Source organism: Halichoerus grypus, chromosome 9 (assembly GCF_964656455.1).
Source record: "Halichoerus grypus chromosome 9, mHalGry1.hap1.1, whole genome shotgun sequence".
NCBI classification, from domain to species: Eukaryota; Metazoa; Chordata; class Mammalia; order Carnivora; family Phocidae; genus Halichoerus; species Halichoerus grypus.
The window spans coordinates 140,588,093-140,603,465 of record NC_135720.1 but is presented as its reverse complement, the minus strand read 5'-3'; the positions used below and the strand labels follow the sequence as shown (position 1 = coordinate 140,603,465).

The 15,373-nt window shown below is 40.5% G+C and overlaps 1 protein-coding gene and 1 long non-coding RNA gene across 2 annotated transcripts in view; one reads left to right on the top strand and one right to left on the bottom strand.

The window, feature by feature from the left end:
- The window catches only part of DCDC2 (doublecortin domain containing 2), a 147,540-nt gene that overhangs the window by 25,225 nt on the left and 106,942 nt on the right, over positions 1 to 15,373 (top strand). The gene's annotated exons all lie outside the window — the stretch shown is intronic.
- Positions 1,350 to 4,297, bottom strand: LOC144379008 (uncharacterized). The gene is made up of 3 exons (XR_013440982.1): positions 4,087 to 4,297; positions 3,479 to 3,678; positions 1,350 to 1,606 (listed from the first exon to the last, which is right to left on the bottom strand). It is a non-coding gene; the product is annotated as an uncharacterized LOC144379008 (long non-coding RNA).

Sequence of the window (15,373 nt, the reverse complement as noted above, 5' to 3'; positions counted from 1 at the left end):
ACTAATTTAGTGTCAAATGTAGCTTGAGGATTTTTTCCCTCTTTTCAGCCTGTCTCTTGACTTAACAAAGTAATAGAGGATCCAGTGTCTTTGAAACTAAACCCAAAACTGAATGTAATCACAAGACGGAAGTGCTTAAGCTTAGTCTAGTTACAAATGGAGAGTCTATTGTTGATTTTCTCAGAAGTATTTTTTTTCTTTCTGTTAACATTTTAAATGCAGAGTGGTGGCTGATAATTGGGAGAAGACAGGGCACGGGAGGCGAAGACAGGGTGAGGGAGGCCTCCTAGGTATTAGATTTTTATTTTTTTTATTTTTATTTTATTTATTTATTTATTTATTTATTTAAGAATTTATTTATTTATTTGACAGGGAGAGACACAGCGAGAGAGGGAACACAAGCAGGGGGAGTGGGAGAGGGAGAAGCAGGCTTTCTGCTGAGCAGAGAGCCCGACGCGGGGCTCGATCCTAGGACTTTAGGATCATCACCTGAGCTGAAGGCAGACGCTTAACGACTGAGCCACCCAGGCGCCCCTAGATTTTTATTAATAATATGGAGTATTAAAAGCCACATTTGTTTAACTTTTTATTTTGAAATAATTTTAGGCAAAATTTGCCAACTAGTGCAGAGAATCCTTTGTATGCTTTACTGCATCCAGCTTCCTTTGTTAGCATCTTACACAATCATGGTATAGTTATTGATAGCAGGAAATTAAAATCGATACCGTCCCCTTTTTACAAATATTATCTAAATTTTGTCAGTTTTGACACTGATTTTTTTTTTTCCTGGTCCAAGATCCAATTCAGGATCCCACACTGCATTCAGTTGTCATGTCCTCTTGGTTTCTACTAACCTGCTACTGTTTCTCGGTTTTTCATGACCATGATAACTTGGAGGGCCAGTTACTTTGTAAAACATCCTTCCATTTGGGTTTTCCTGATGTTTTTCTTGTGATCAGGTTGAGGTTGTGCACCACCCAGTACATCATGTCAGAGGGTACTGTTGGGGAAATAGATTAAACACAAAATCTCCTCTTTCAATCCAGAAATCCTCTCCACAAAGGTAGTAGAGAAAGAAAGCACTATTATTATTGACTAAGCATTAAACCAGAGTATGATGTGCATCACGGGGCAGAGATTGCAAAGACCGAAGGAAATCTTACTCTTTCATATAACCAAGCAGATGCCCTTGACCATACAGATTTTGAAGATAAAAAACAAAAAACAAAACAAAACAAAACAAAACAAAAAACCAAAAAAAAAAAAAAACTGCTCAAGTAGAGGACTTGAGAACACACATAATTTATCCTGAATTCACCTGGTAATTGAGGTGACCAGTCTGTGTTAGCTAATTGGCTTTATTCAGAAGAAAACCAGACTACACCTATCTTTATAACAGCACATAGTTTTGCAACTTGGAGTGAAGTGCCCATCGAACTTAGGCTCCTGTCCACCCACTGAAACTGGGAGATAGTGGTGCGAGCTTGCTTGATGTTTATCTACATCCTTGGTCCTTGAAGAAGACATTCTTGGGACCTAACGTTGACAAAAGGGTATCTAATCTTCAGAGAGATGTTGCATGCATTTCAGAGACAGGAGAAAGTACCTGCAATTGCAAGGTTTCTAAAGTAAATCCTCTGAGAAAAAGATGGGGAGAGAAAACTTTTATTTTCACCAGGGAGAACTAATCCTCTTGTTTTGTCTTTGTCTTTAGAGTAGATGATGTTTGATACCCCTTCTCATTATTGATAATTAGTTTTGACCCCTTGACTAAGGTGGTATCTTGTCTATGGTGGGAGATAGAGATGTAATTTTATCTTTTTCCAAAGTTACCTGGGCCACCCAGTTGTCTCAGGATCATTTACTGAAAGCCTGTCTCTGCCCCAGTGATTTGAGATGCCTGTTTGACCATATACTCAATTGCCAGTGTACTTACTTTTGTCTTTCTCGTCTATGCCACTGGTCTATTTGTTTATTAATGCATAAGTGCCTTGCTGCTAAAATTAATTTTTAAAATTGCTGCTTAAAAATTATCAAAATAGGGGCTCCCGGGTGGTTCAGGTGGTTCAGCGTCCAGCTCTTGATTCCGGCTCAGGTCATGATCTCAGGGTCCTGGGATCGAGCCCCACACTGGGCTCTGCTCAGCAGGGAGTCTGCTTCTCCCTCTCCCTCTGCCCCTCCCCCTGCTCACGAGCTTGATCTCTCTCTAAATAAATAAAATCTTTAAAAAAACAAAAATAAATAAAATTATCAAAATATTAGCTTAGAATAAGTTAAAACAATATTTAAAGTGAAAATTGTATTTTCCCTAAGGCCATCATTGAAACAATTGGATTTCATTTTTGTAAATTCTCTTCCACTTTTTCTCCATATATATGTCTGTCTGGCTTTTATTTATCTTTCTGTGCATAGAGAGAGTTGTAATCACAGAATACATCTTATACAAATTTTATACATATCTTACATATATTTTATACCTACTTTATATTTTTGATCGTATTTCCCTTGTTTCTCTTATATTTTTCACCTTTACGTAGTGTTTGTCATCATTTTTGATAGCAATGTATACTGTTTTATTGAGTCGATGCTGTAAGTTACAGTTACATTTGGATAATCGCTATTGTTTTTGCTCTGTAGTATTCTAGTTAACAGTATATAACAGGATATAGCTTTTTTCTACTTCTGAATTATTCTGTAAATAGAATATTTATATATTCTATTCTATAAATGTGAGAGGTGTCAGAGGGCATATACAGCACATTTATGCCTCTGGATATGAAATTCCATAGAATTTTGAAAAACTGTTATCTTAATTTAATGTTATCAGTAATGTAATTTTGCCCCAAATCTCCTCTTATTGGGAGAATGGTATTTAATTAGTCTCAGAAACATGTAGGAGTTTCGATTTTCTTAAAGCACTCTGAATTTGGTAGTATTTTGACATGTGTTTCTCCTGTTGGTTGAAATGCTTCAAGCAACCTTTTGGGAAAGAGAAAAGTAGGACAGTAATTTCATATAAATTTTCCAGTTTTCACCAGTTATATTTGGATAATCCAGCCTCATGCCCTGGTGCAGATGTGGTTTGCTTTCCTTGGGCTCCTTCTTCCCTCTCCTTCGCCCAACCGACCTCCTCTGTGCTCCTTCTGGTCAACAAGGGTCCCATGGTGTCCTCTCGTGGTTGGGTTCAGCACCTTCCTTATGTGTGACCCCTTATATGTGACACATATAATTGTGTGACCCTAAAGTTCTCCCTTGCTTAGCTTCTTGAGTTGAGCTGCTTCTGTGTTTCAAGGGAAGCTGGAAATTCTCTTTCCTCCCGTCCTAAATGCCTCCTACACGTCCTGGCTTTAGCAGATATAAGTATAGAGAGGAAGGAGCTTTTCCTAAATTTATTCTGTGTTTCCTACAGACACTAATCATGCCAAGCAGAAAGATCCCTCTCCACTTCTTTACCCCCCTTTGCAAGCCCTGAACTCACTTCAGCAGGGTTCCGTGTCTTGAATCCCTCTCATGATGCTCTTGTCAAGCTCTCCCGTGGTGTCTTCGTGACCGGTTCAGCGGGCATTTTCCTGTCCTCTCTTATTCTGGCTCCCAACAGTTGGCCCTCTCCCTTAGCTTCTGGAACATTGCACTCTCTCAGTTTACCCGTTTCTTGTCTGTCCACTTCGGTCCCGTCTCCTGTGGAATGATTTCTCCTCTGTAGTCCCACCCCAAGGCTGGGTCCTGAGCCCGTCTTTGCTTCCCGCTCGCTCGGTCCCCCGTTTGCCTCTCGAGCCCTGGCTTCTTCCATGAGCTCCAGCTCGCCTATGTGGTGACACCACTGCTTGGAGGTCTCACGGGCATCTCCAGTGAAACGTCCAAAACGAAACCCTTGGTTCTGCAGCGGGGGTAGATCTTCCTTCTCTGTCCCATGTGCAGCACCACTGCATACCCACCTGCTCAAGCCCTCTTTCCCTCGCTGTCCCCGTGCTTCTTCCAGTAGGTTCTAATTTCTACCTCCAATATGTCTTGCCTCTACCTACTTTTTCTTTCCCTGTAGTCAGCCCCTCGGAAGAGCCACCACCGTCTCTCACTTGGGTAACTCACCAGACCCCCGTTTGGTCTCCTCGCCTCCAGTCCTGCTTTCTGCAGTTCCTCCCCACGCAGCAGCCGGAGTGAGCCCTGTGGAAATGTGCCGGCGGGACGGCCCCTAGGCTGACATCGAGCCTCCCTTCCTTGGCTGGTGGGGCCGTGCACGGTGCCTGCCGACTTGTCCTTTCCTGCTGTCACCCGCACGCTCCGGCCGCTCCCCACCTGTCTTATCTCACCACTGCCTCATCTTCCTCCGAGCTCTTTTCATCGTCCGTGATTATGCATTTTTTGTTTGTTTTATTTTGTTTGTCACTGACCCCTGAACTATATTCTATGGGCGTCTTGAGGGCGGGGATCTTGACTCATTTACCAGTGAGCACTCACCCCCGACCCCAGTGCCCGGTACACAGTTGGTAACTGTGACAACTGACAGATGTCATTGAACGAGTGAACCCTCTATGTGGAAAGAAAACAAACTATAAGATGTGTGGAGGGTGTTTTTTTTGAACAGTGTGAGTCAGCAACTACTGTTCTAACATTGACTCTCAATGTTAGAGTCAAATTTCAAATTAATTCAATTTTTAATTCAAATTTCATTACTATCCTACTTGTTCTGTGAGGTGTATGGTTGCGGACGGCCTCTTGTAGGCAGTCAACTGGGGTTTTCTAAGTGTTAGGAGACCACACCCCTATTGGATCCCCCTTGAGGTACATAATGATGTTTTGTTCCGAACCATAGAGATCTCAATTGCCTTAGCAATTCTTCAACACACGGGGTTAGCAAATGATATTTTTAATTGTTTAATTTCAAAAGCTTTACTTTTCGTTCGAGACAGGCTGCATTTTGATCATACTTTAATATTTGGGGAATTTGAAGGGAACCAGGAGATGACCAGAATGCGGTCTCCTCATCCTACTGCTGAGTGGATGTGGCTGCCCAGGTTGGTGAGGGGACTGGCCGCAGTGACTCAGGGAGGAGTGGAACTCCTAAGGGCTTGAGGCTGCCTCCCAGCCTAGTGCTCCTCAGTAATGTTGTGCAGCCTTGCTCACGCCCACATCCCACCCCGCAGGTAGTTCCCTGAGGGTGGAGACCCCCATCTGCCCTCCTCAGTACTCCCTTGTCAGAGCGGAGCACAACCAGCATGTGTGGGTGAAAACCTCATAGTCTTCAGAACGCCAGGGGCCCTTCCCCTGGTCTCTGCTGCTGGGTTAACAGCATCCTTAGTGCTTATGAATGACTGAATGTAGATCATGTACACTTGGCACATTCCTCAGTGGGAGTCCTGGGGCTCAGTGACTTATTTAAATGCAGGTGAAGCTGTTCCCCGCCCCGCCCACCGGACCTTGCTGCATACTCAGCATTGCTAACTTTCATCTTGCATTGTTATGGACACACGTCCTCGCTGCTCCACATTCCTAGTGGAAATTTTACATTCCATTGCCTACAGTGGCTTGGTAACCAAAATCCCATTTGGGAAAACAAAACAAACAAAAACGACAGTGGCGAAATAGTAAAGCATGATATATATAATGAGTGAAGAAGGAATTCCAAAGAAAAGACAATTAAAAAATTAGTTTTTTTTAATGCTTGGTTGGTGGTATTTCCTGTAATTTCTCGTGAGTTCTCTTGGGTTAATTGGTTAATCAGTTATTTTTTAACTTCGTCGGGGTCATACTACCCTCTTCAGCACAGCATTAGGGAAACTCATGCAGACTTTACTTATAAGTGCCTTAGAAATGACTCAAGTCATGTTCAGCTTTCCTATAAGGTAAAGTGCCTGTTGCCAATGATATTTTTAGAATAAAGATAATAAATGTGAGGTTTAGCATTATATATTCAAAATGTTTACGATTATCTGATTTTTTAAGATTTTATTTATTTGTCAGAGAGATAGAGAGAGAGAGAGCATGAGCAGGGGGAGCAGCAGGCTGAGGGAGAAGCAGGCTTCCCGCTGAGCTGGGAGCCTGATAAGGGGGCTTGATCCCAGGACCCTGGGATCATGACCTGAGCTGAAGGCGGATGCATAACCGACTGAGCCACCCAGGTGTCCCATAGCATTATCTGATTTTTAAAAATATTCTACTAAATGCAATAAAGAGAAAATAAATGAGAATGCCAATGGTTTAAAAATTTGTGGTATGCTGGGAAACTGACTTGATGGTTCAAAATTTGGTAACAATTGATGGCATTCTGCTTTTTAAGGCAAGAAGATTTAGCAATCTGGACACTTTATTTAAAAATATAGTTATACTGAAGAGTTTTCCAAGGAATGTGTTACTTATAATTGACATCTTTTGGTTCACTTTTTAAGGTTTTTTTAATTAGCTGTTATTTTTTTTAGAGCATTTTCATGTTCACAGCAAAATTGAGGGGAAGATACAGAGATGTCCCATGTCCACACACGTGCACACCTTCCCCATTATCAACGTCACCTGCTAGACTGGTACATAGACACATCATAATGCCCAGAGTCCATATTTACATTAGGGCTCACTCTTGGTGTACATCCTGTGGGTTTGGACAAATTCATAATAACATGTCACTCTTGGGTCACTTTTAAGCTAAAAGGAAGTCTTTCACCTCGCCATGGTTTTGAATGGCCATGTCATTTATTTGTGGCTTTGTTTTGAATTGTTTTCCTGCTTCAAGGAAGAGAGGCATTCATTTAGAGAATAGTTCAAAAGAAAATTCTACCAACTGATGCCAAGGTATCTTGTATTGGCAGAAAAATAACCCCCGAATAAGAGATACTAATCCACACTTGACAGATGAATCTAACTCCTTCCTCTGGGAATCAGCCCCTGGACTGGGTACAACAACATGGGGACCTACAGGGGACCCAGGTAGAGATGAGTGGTTTCATCAGCTCATGGAAACTAATTGGACCCTTCTGGGAATGTTCTAAACAGCCTGTTCTTTATAATTAGAGACATCTTCTATAACTAGGTCCTCACTGAAGTTAGAGTAGTTGGAATTTTTTATTATTATATAACAATGAATATATTCTCTCCAAAGTATCTAAGTGGCTGGGCTGATTTTGCCACCATGCCTTCCTCGAATTTCTAGAAGTTCTGGGGGTTAAAGGATTTCAATGTTCATTCACATTGAGGTTCCATAAATTATACTGATATAATCATATAAAGGCTATTTGATAGGTAGAAGCCAAAGAGTGAGAAACTTGAGTGGTCTTGAGAAAATATGGGGACCACTGAATAAGGGCATTCTAGGTATCCCTATATATATATATTTATGTATATATAAATATTTGCATATATTCAGTTACAGATAATTCAAGAAAGATCTTATTTAAATAGGTGTGAATATGAGTCTGCTATTCCTGCTAGTGGCCCATTTCTGTCTTAGGCATCATTAGCAGTAGGACTGAATCCTGCTTGGGCTGGGAATCAGAAGAAGTGGATTCTTGGGTCTGCTGCTTTGCTTACCATGTGACCTTGACAGGTGGAAAGGCTCTTCTTTTCCCATTTATACAATTAGAATAATACTAACCTCATAATGTTATTCTGAGGAACAAATGTCACTGTAAATGAAAGCTTTTTATCTTTTTTAAAGTTTTATTTATTTGTGAGAGAGAGAGAGTGTGCATGAGTGGGGGGAGGGGCAGAGGGAGAAGGGGAAAGAAAGAATCCTCAAGCAGACTCCCCACTGAGCGCAGAGCCTGATGTGGGACTCAGTCCCAGGACCCTGAGGCCATGACCTGAGTTGAAATCAAGAGTCAGACGCCTAACCGAATGAGCCACCCAGATGCCCCAATGAAAACATTTTATAAATTCTGATGTGTTTTACAATTGTAAACTTAATTTGAAAATAACTATCTTATGAAGATGATGTAAAAAGTTAAGGCAACATATGGAAAGTGTTTGATGCAGTTCTAGGCATGGTATACACTAAAAAAAAAAAAAAAAAAACTGGTTTGGTATCAGGAGAAAGATCTGGACTAAATATAGAGATTGGATCATCATCAACAAAGTGATGTTGATAATAAATAACATCAAGTTGGATAAATGTGACCAGGGAGAGTGTTTGAGTTATAGAGAGAAGAAGGCTGGGATGGAATCCTGGGGTAAGAACTAACATTTAGGCATGGGCAGGAATATTTGTTAGCGTAGGAAACTGACCGTGGTCACAGAAGGATGGAGTTAGACAACATATTGCTGAACTGGGATGGAATTTCCAGCTACACATTCCATGTTTGCTTTTCTTCACTATCATAGAGGATCATATACCTCAAATATCTATTCCAGATTAACAGTATTTCTGGACCTTAGTTTCCCTAAGTCCCAAAGAGCCCAGTACTAGAAAAAGATATTTTAGTATGTCAGATATTGTATAGGATATGTTTTGTAAGAAATACCCAAGGTTAAAATGTGTATTTGTTTTAAAAAACCCCTTTAATAGAAATTTGTTACGAAAATGAATAGAGCACATGGGCATTATGTATCTCTTGTGATTTTGCATTGATCACAAAAATCTGGAGAAGATTCAAGATGGCAGCCTTAGGAAGACCTTGAACTCACCACCTCCCACAGACACACCAAATCTACAGCTACCTATAGAACAATTCTCTCTGAAAGAGACCTGAGAATTACCTGAGTATCTACTCCAAAACAAAGGATGAAAAGACCACATTGAGAATTCTAGGAGAGGCAGAGACAAGTCTTGACCAAAACCCCACTCCCAGCACAGCTACCCACAAGATGTAGGGATCTTGCAAAAATGCAGCACATCCCTGAGGAGCAAGGGGTTTGAGCCCCATGTCAGGCACCCCCAGTGCTTGGGACCATGCTCTGGCAAGACAAGCCCTCCATATGTCTGGCTTTGAAAACTGACAGGGCGTATGTCCAAGAGACCCAAACGGCTGTAGGAAACTGAGACTCTGCTCTCAAAGGGCTTGTGCACAGACGTGCTCGCCCTAGGACCCAGTGCAAAAGCAGCAGGTTGAAAATTGCCCAGAGCTAGATATCACTGGAGCTCTATCTGTGAGCTCCAGCCCCACCTCCAGCTTTCCACACCATGGGAGCGCTTTCTCTGCTCTTTTACCTGGCTCTTAGCTTTTGTTACACTTCTGTGCACTTAAAGAAGGTCCTGTGGGGAAGAATGAGTGGGTGAAATAGACTTGCCCTACATCTGGGTCTCCTCTGTCATGTCCGCCCTCACACTGGCTGGCTGGCTGTACCCCCGAGGGTGAAAGGAGGTATAGGTTTCTTCTCACTTAGAAAGGGCTCATCCCTCTCTGGAATTTAGTTCATTTAGACTTCTTTTTTTAAAAAAGATTTTTATTTATTTGAGAAAGAGAGAGGGAGAGGGGTAGAGAGCACAAGCAAGGGGGGAAGGGCAGAGGGAGAGGGAGAAGCAGGCTTCCCGCTGAGCAGGGAGCCCGATGTGGGGCTCGATCCCAGGACCGTGGGGCTCGATCCCAGGACCCTGGGATCATGACCTGAGCCAAAGGCAGATGCTTAACTGACTGAACCACCCAGGCGCCCCAAATCATTTAGGCTTCTTTGCATCCTAAGTTCTTTGATGCATTTAAAAAAATAATGGGTTCCAGTTTAAGATGATGACATAGGAAGATCCTGAACTCATCTCCTCCCACGGACACACTGAGTCTACAGCTACATGTGGAACAAATTTCTTAACAAACTCTAAAGGCTGGGACACAAACTTACCATAAGCCCCATCCCTGGCAGGGCAAACCCACAAATGGGAGAAAACTCAAAACCTGGAACTCCTTCCCGAGGAGTGTATACATGCTGAGGGACTAACTTGGATCTTCTCCAGAGACGGTGGAACATGGGTGCTATCTTTATGTTCTCCCTCTGCCATACTGCAGAGCACCAGTGTCTCCTAGATGGGAGCTTTACTTAGAGCTAGTACCCTGGTTTTTATGTCTAGAACCCTAATTTTTTGTGACTGCTGCCCGTGAGACCTGCCAGATCTCCAGGCTCGTGGGGCTTATGTTTGCAGTCCCCAAGGCTGTGTACAGGACTGTATATATTTACATGCTTTTAACAGCGGCTGCCTGAGGATCTGGATTCTAAAGAGCCTGAATCTAGGTGCTGCGAGCTTCCCCTTAGGGACACTGACTGGTCTTGGCACATCTTCAGCTACTGGGAGCTCTTAAAAATATAATAAGCTGCTTGGGCAAGCTCAAAGGTTGGGAGATGACAAAGGGCTGGGGCAGGGTTGAACAGGGCTTACCTGCTACATAAGGCCACGTCCTCAGGACTGGGAGAGTTGGTTGTTTCATATACTGTATGGAAACCAACACAGAGAGTCAAGCAAAATGAAGAAACGCAGGAATCCATTCCAAATGAAAGAACAGGATAAAACCTCAGAAAAAAGACCTTAACAAAGTAGAGATAAGTAATTTACCTGATAAAGAGTTCAACATTTTCCAGGATAGATCATAATTCTATGTTAGGCCACAAAAGTCTCAATAAACTTAAGAGGACTGGAATCATGTAAAGCGTCCTTTTGACCACAGTGGTGTGAAACTAGAAATTAATTACATGAAGAAAAGTGAAAAATTCACAAGTATGTGGAGATTAAACAAATGCTACTGAACAGTGAAGCAAAGAAGAGATCAAAAGGGAAATAAAAAAATACCTGAGACAAACAAAAATGTAAATATAACATAGCAAAATTTATGGGATGCAGCAAAAGCAGTTCTAAGAGGGAAATTCATAGTGATAAAAACCTACCTCAAGAAACAAAAGTCTCAAATAAACAACCTAACGTTACACATTCAGGAACTAGGAAAAAAAGAACAAATGAAGCCCCACATCTGTAGAAGGAAAGAGCTAACAGAGTTTAGAGAAGAAATAAATGAAATAGATTAAAAAGACTAAAGAAGATCAGTGGAACTAAGGGCTGGTTCCTTGAAAAGATAAATAAAATTGACAAGCCTTTAGCTAGACTCACCAAGAAAAAAAAGAGAGAGAGGACTTAAATAAATAAAATCAGAAATGAAAGATGAGATGTCACAACTGATACCACAGAAATTACAAAGGATTAGAAGAGACTACTCTGAAAAATCGTATGCCCCAAACTGGACAACCTAAAAGAAATGGATAAATTCCTGGAAACATACAACCTATCAAGACTGAATCATGATGAAATCCAAACATGGATTACTAGTAAGGAGATTGAATCAGTGATCAAAAACCCACCAAGAAACGAAAGTCCAGGACCAGATGGCTTCACTAGTGAATTTTTACTAAACATTCAAAGAAGAATTAATATGAATCCTTCTCAAAGTCTTCCAAAAAACAGAAGGGGAGGGAAGCCTTCCAAACTCATTTTATAAGGCCAGCATTACCCTGATACCTTGGGCCTGATACCAAAACCAGGCAAGGAATGTTGCAAACAAATTACAGGCCTGTGTCCTTGATGAACACAGATATAAAAATCCTCAACAAAATATCAGCCAACCAAAGCCAACAATACATTGAAAGGTTCATCTACCACAATCAAGTGGGATGTATTCCAGGATGAAAGGATGGTTCAACATCCTTAAAGTAGTCAATGTGGTACAACACCACATTAACAAAATGTGGATAAATGAAATCAAATGGAGGATGAAAATCATATGGTCATCTCAATAGATGCAGAAAAAGCATTTGTCACAATTCAATATCCATTTATGATAAAAACTCTCAACAAAGTAGGAATAGGGGGAATAGAATAAAGGCCATATATGATGAGCCCATAGCTAAAATACTCAATGGTGAAAAACTAAAAACTTCCTTTAAGGTCAGGAACAAGACAAGGATGCCCACTCTCATTATTTTTATTTAATATCCTATTGGAAGTCCTAGCCTGGGCAATTAGGCAAGGAAAAAAAATAATAAAAGGCATCAAAATTGGAAAGAAATAAGTAGAACTGTCATTACTTGCAGATGACATGATATTATATATAGAAAACCCTAAAGATTCCACCAAAAAAACCCTGTTAGAACTGGTAAGTAAATTCAGTAAAGTTGCAGGATATGTACTTAATACAAAAAAAGTTGCATTTCTACACACTAATAACAAACTGTCAGAAAGAAAAATAAAGAGGGGTGCCTGGGTGGCTCAGTTGGTTGAGTCTGAGTTTTGATTTTGGTTTAGGTTGTGATCCCAGGGTGGTGAAATTGAGCCCTATGGTGGGCTCCATGTTGAGGTGGAGCCTGCTTAAGGTTCTCCCCTCCCTCTGCCCCTCCCCTGCTGCATGTGCATATATGTGCACACTCTCTGTCAAGAAAGAAAGAAAGAAAGAAAGAAAGAAAGAAAGAAAGAAGGAAAGAAAGAAAAAGAAAGAAAGAAAAGAAAGAAAACAGTACTATTTACAATTGAATTGAAGAGAGTGAAATACCTAGGAATAAATAACCAAGGAGGTGAAAGACTGTGTATTGAAAACTACAAGACATTAATTAAAGAAATTGAAGAAGACATAAATGAGTGGAAAGGTTTACCATGCTCGTGGATTGGAACAATAAATATTGTTAAAATGTCCTTACTACCCAGAGCAATCTACAGACTCAGTGCAATCCCCATCAAAATTCCAATGACGTTTTTTCAAAGAAATAGAAAAAAATCATCCTAAAATTTGTATGGAACCACAAAAATCCTCAAATAGCTAAAGCAATCTTGAGAAAGAAGAACAAAGCTGGAGGCACCATGCTCCCCAATTACAAACTATACTGCAGGGCTACAGTAATTTGAACAGTATGGTATTAGCATAGAAACAGACATATAGATCAACAGAACAGAATAGAGAGCCCAGAAATAAACCCATACATATATGGTGAATTAATTTATGACCAGAAGGAAAGCATATACAGTGGGGAGAGACAGTCTGTTCAATAGTTTTGGGAAAACCAGACAGACAGCCATATGCAAAAGAATGAAACTTGACCACTACCTCTCACCATATACAAAAATTAACTCAAAATGGATTAAAGATTTGAATGTTTAAGACCTAAAACCATAAAACTCCTAGAAGAAAACATAGGCAATAAACTCCTTGACATGGGTCTTGGTTATGATATTGTGAATCTGACACTGAATGGTGGAAAATATTTGCAAATCATAGATCTGCTAAGGGGCTAATATCAAAACATATTAAGAACTCATACAACTCAATGACAACCCCCGCCGACAATCCAATTAAAAAATGGGCAGAAGATCTGAGTAGATGTTTTTCCAAGGAAGACCTACAGATGGCCAGTAGGTACATTAAAAGATACTTAAAAGACATCATTAATCATCAGGGAAATGCGACTCAAAATCACAATGAGATATCAGTTCACAGGTTCAAACATATTAGAAAGGCCGTTATCAAAAAGTGTTGGTGAGGATGTGGGGAAATAGGAACCCTTGTGCACTGTTGCACGCACACATGACATGGGAAGTTAACATAAAAAAAATCATGCTATTTAGCTTATCTTTCAGTTTTTGTTGTCATGTTGGGAACAATAGTCCCCTCCAACCTTCTACCTCCTAACTCGAAGTGGAACTGTTCTTTAGTTTACTTGAATATGGAAAAAAAAACCCCTTTAAAATGAAAAAACAATCTCATACAGGCAGAGCAGATGCATTTTATTTGTCAAATTACGTACCAGTTATTAGAATGTATTTCCTCAGATATGAAAAAGGGAAAAATAGTGGTAGGAAAATGGTGTAATTTTTGTGTCTCAGTAGGTCTCTGTTACTCTGTAGGTTAGAATGTGTCAACTCATACTAATTGAGATGCAATGTAATATCATTGATAGAAATCCAAGGAGAGGGTGAGTCAGCTATTCTTTTGAGCAGTTTGGTTATTGTCCCCACCTCTTGTTACACAGCCTTCCCTTGTCACATTTCTCTTTCAGTCCATGCACCTGGAGTATCTCCATGATAAATGGTTTCATTCCTTGAAGCTTAGCATGAAATACGCTCTGACAGAGGCATTTTCCAATTGTTAATTATCATATAAAACATCACCACAGGACATTGCATTATCACCATCCATCACGCATCTTGGCCAGTCTTTCTTCTGTTTAAAAATTAGTACAGGCACCTGGATGGCTCAGTCGGTTAAGCGTCCAACTCTTGACTCTTGATTTCAGCTCAGGTCATGATCTCAGGGTCCTGAGATCGAGCCCCACTTTGAGCTCAGTGCCGAGGCAGGGCATCTGTTTCAGGATTCTCTCTCCCTCTGCCCCTCCCCATGCTTGCTTGCTCTCTTTCTGTCTAAAACAAATAAATAAATCTTTAAAAAAATGGTAATATTGAAAAAAAAGGATAATTACTTTAAAAACTTTGGAACAATTCCTAGTTTGGACGTGTCTGCTGTATTGACTCCTAGGCAAGTTATTTTCAACTCTGGTGTCTTCTCTACGTGTTTGGCTCCTCATTTATCAGAAAGTGGTGAAAACTGATGAAACATTTTGTAAAGGACTTTGTTTTCCTCTTTGATGCTATGTGCTGTCTTTGAAAAGTAGTAACAACAAAGTTTCCCCGAAGATTACCATTTGGAGAACCTACTGTTTCTTAAATCCATACAATAAGGAAAATAGAGTTGAACTCTCTTTGTGTGGGTTGGCATATATTTGGCAGATAAATAACTTCATTACATTTTTTCCCCCCAAATGCCTAGATTTATCTTTATTATGGGCAGTCACAAAAACTTGATGTATTTTTTTAAAAAAGTGATTTAATACTGACTTTTAAAATTGTATAATGAGTGTTTACAAGAGGTCAGCGGTCACTAGATTTTTGGGATGGTGCTCATTTAACAGCATCATTTTCTCAGGTCCTGAGACTGAGTTTGATTTTCCTGGCCTAGATTTCTAGAGGTTTCAGAGGTGATGAGTGCTGAGATTTGAGGCGGGTGGATTCTCTGAAGCATTCAGCCTAACAGCCCCAGGGAGTGGCATTGCCTCTTGGTTAATTAGTTCATGGAGCCTCCCTTTGGGCTAGTTTAGCAGGATTATCCCTATTTTTGCAGATTAAGAAAATGAGGTGTAAGTCATTGAATTGGTTCTCGTCGAAAGTGTTGGCGGTCAGTCCTAGAGCTCAGAATCGTAGACCTGTAGTCAGTTACTCCATTTGTAGGCTTTGGCATTATTATTTCAAAGATGTATTTTCAAAGCAACAACTTTGCTTTCACTGAGCTCATTTTTATAACAAACAGATTCATGTTTTTTGAGTCATGTAGGTTTTAACTTGAATTTGACCCAGCTGTGGTTATTGTCCTAGTAAATGTCATGTGGAATTGGTGAACTTGAGTTAAATCACGTATAGACTTACTAGGTTCACATG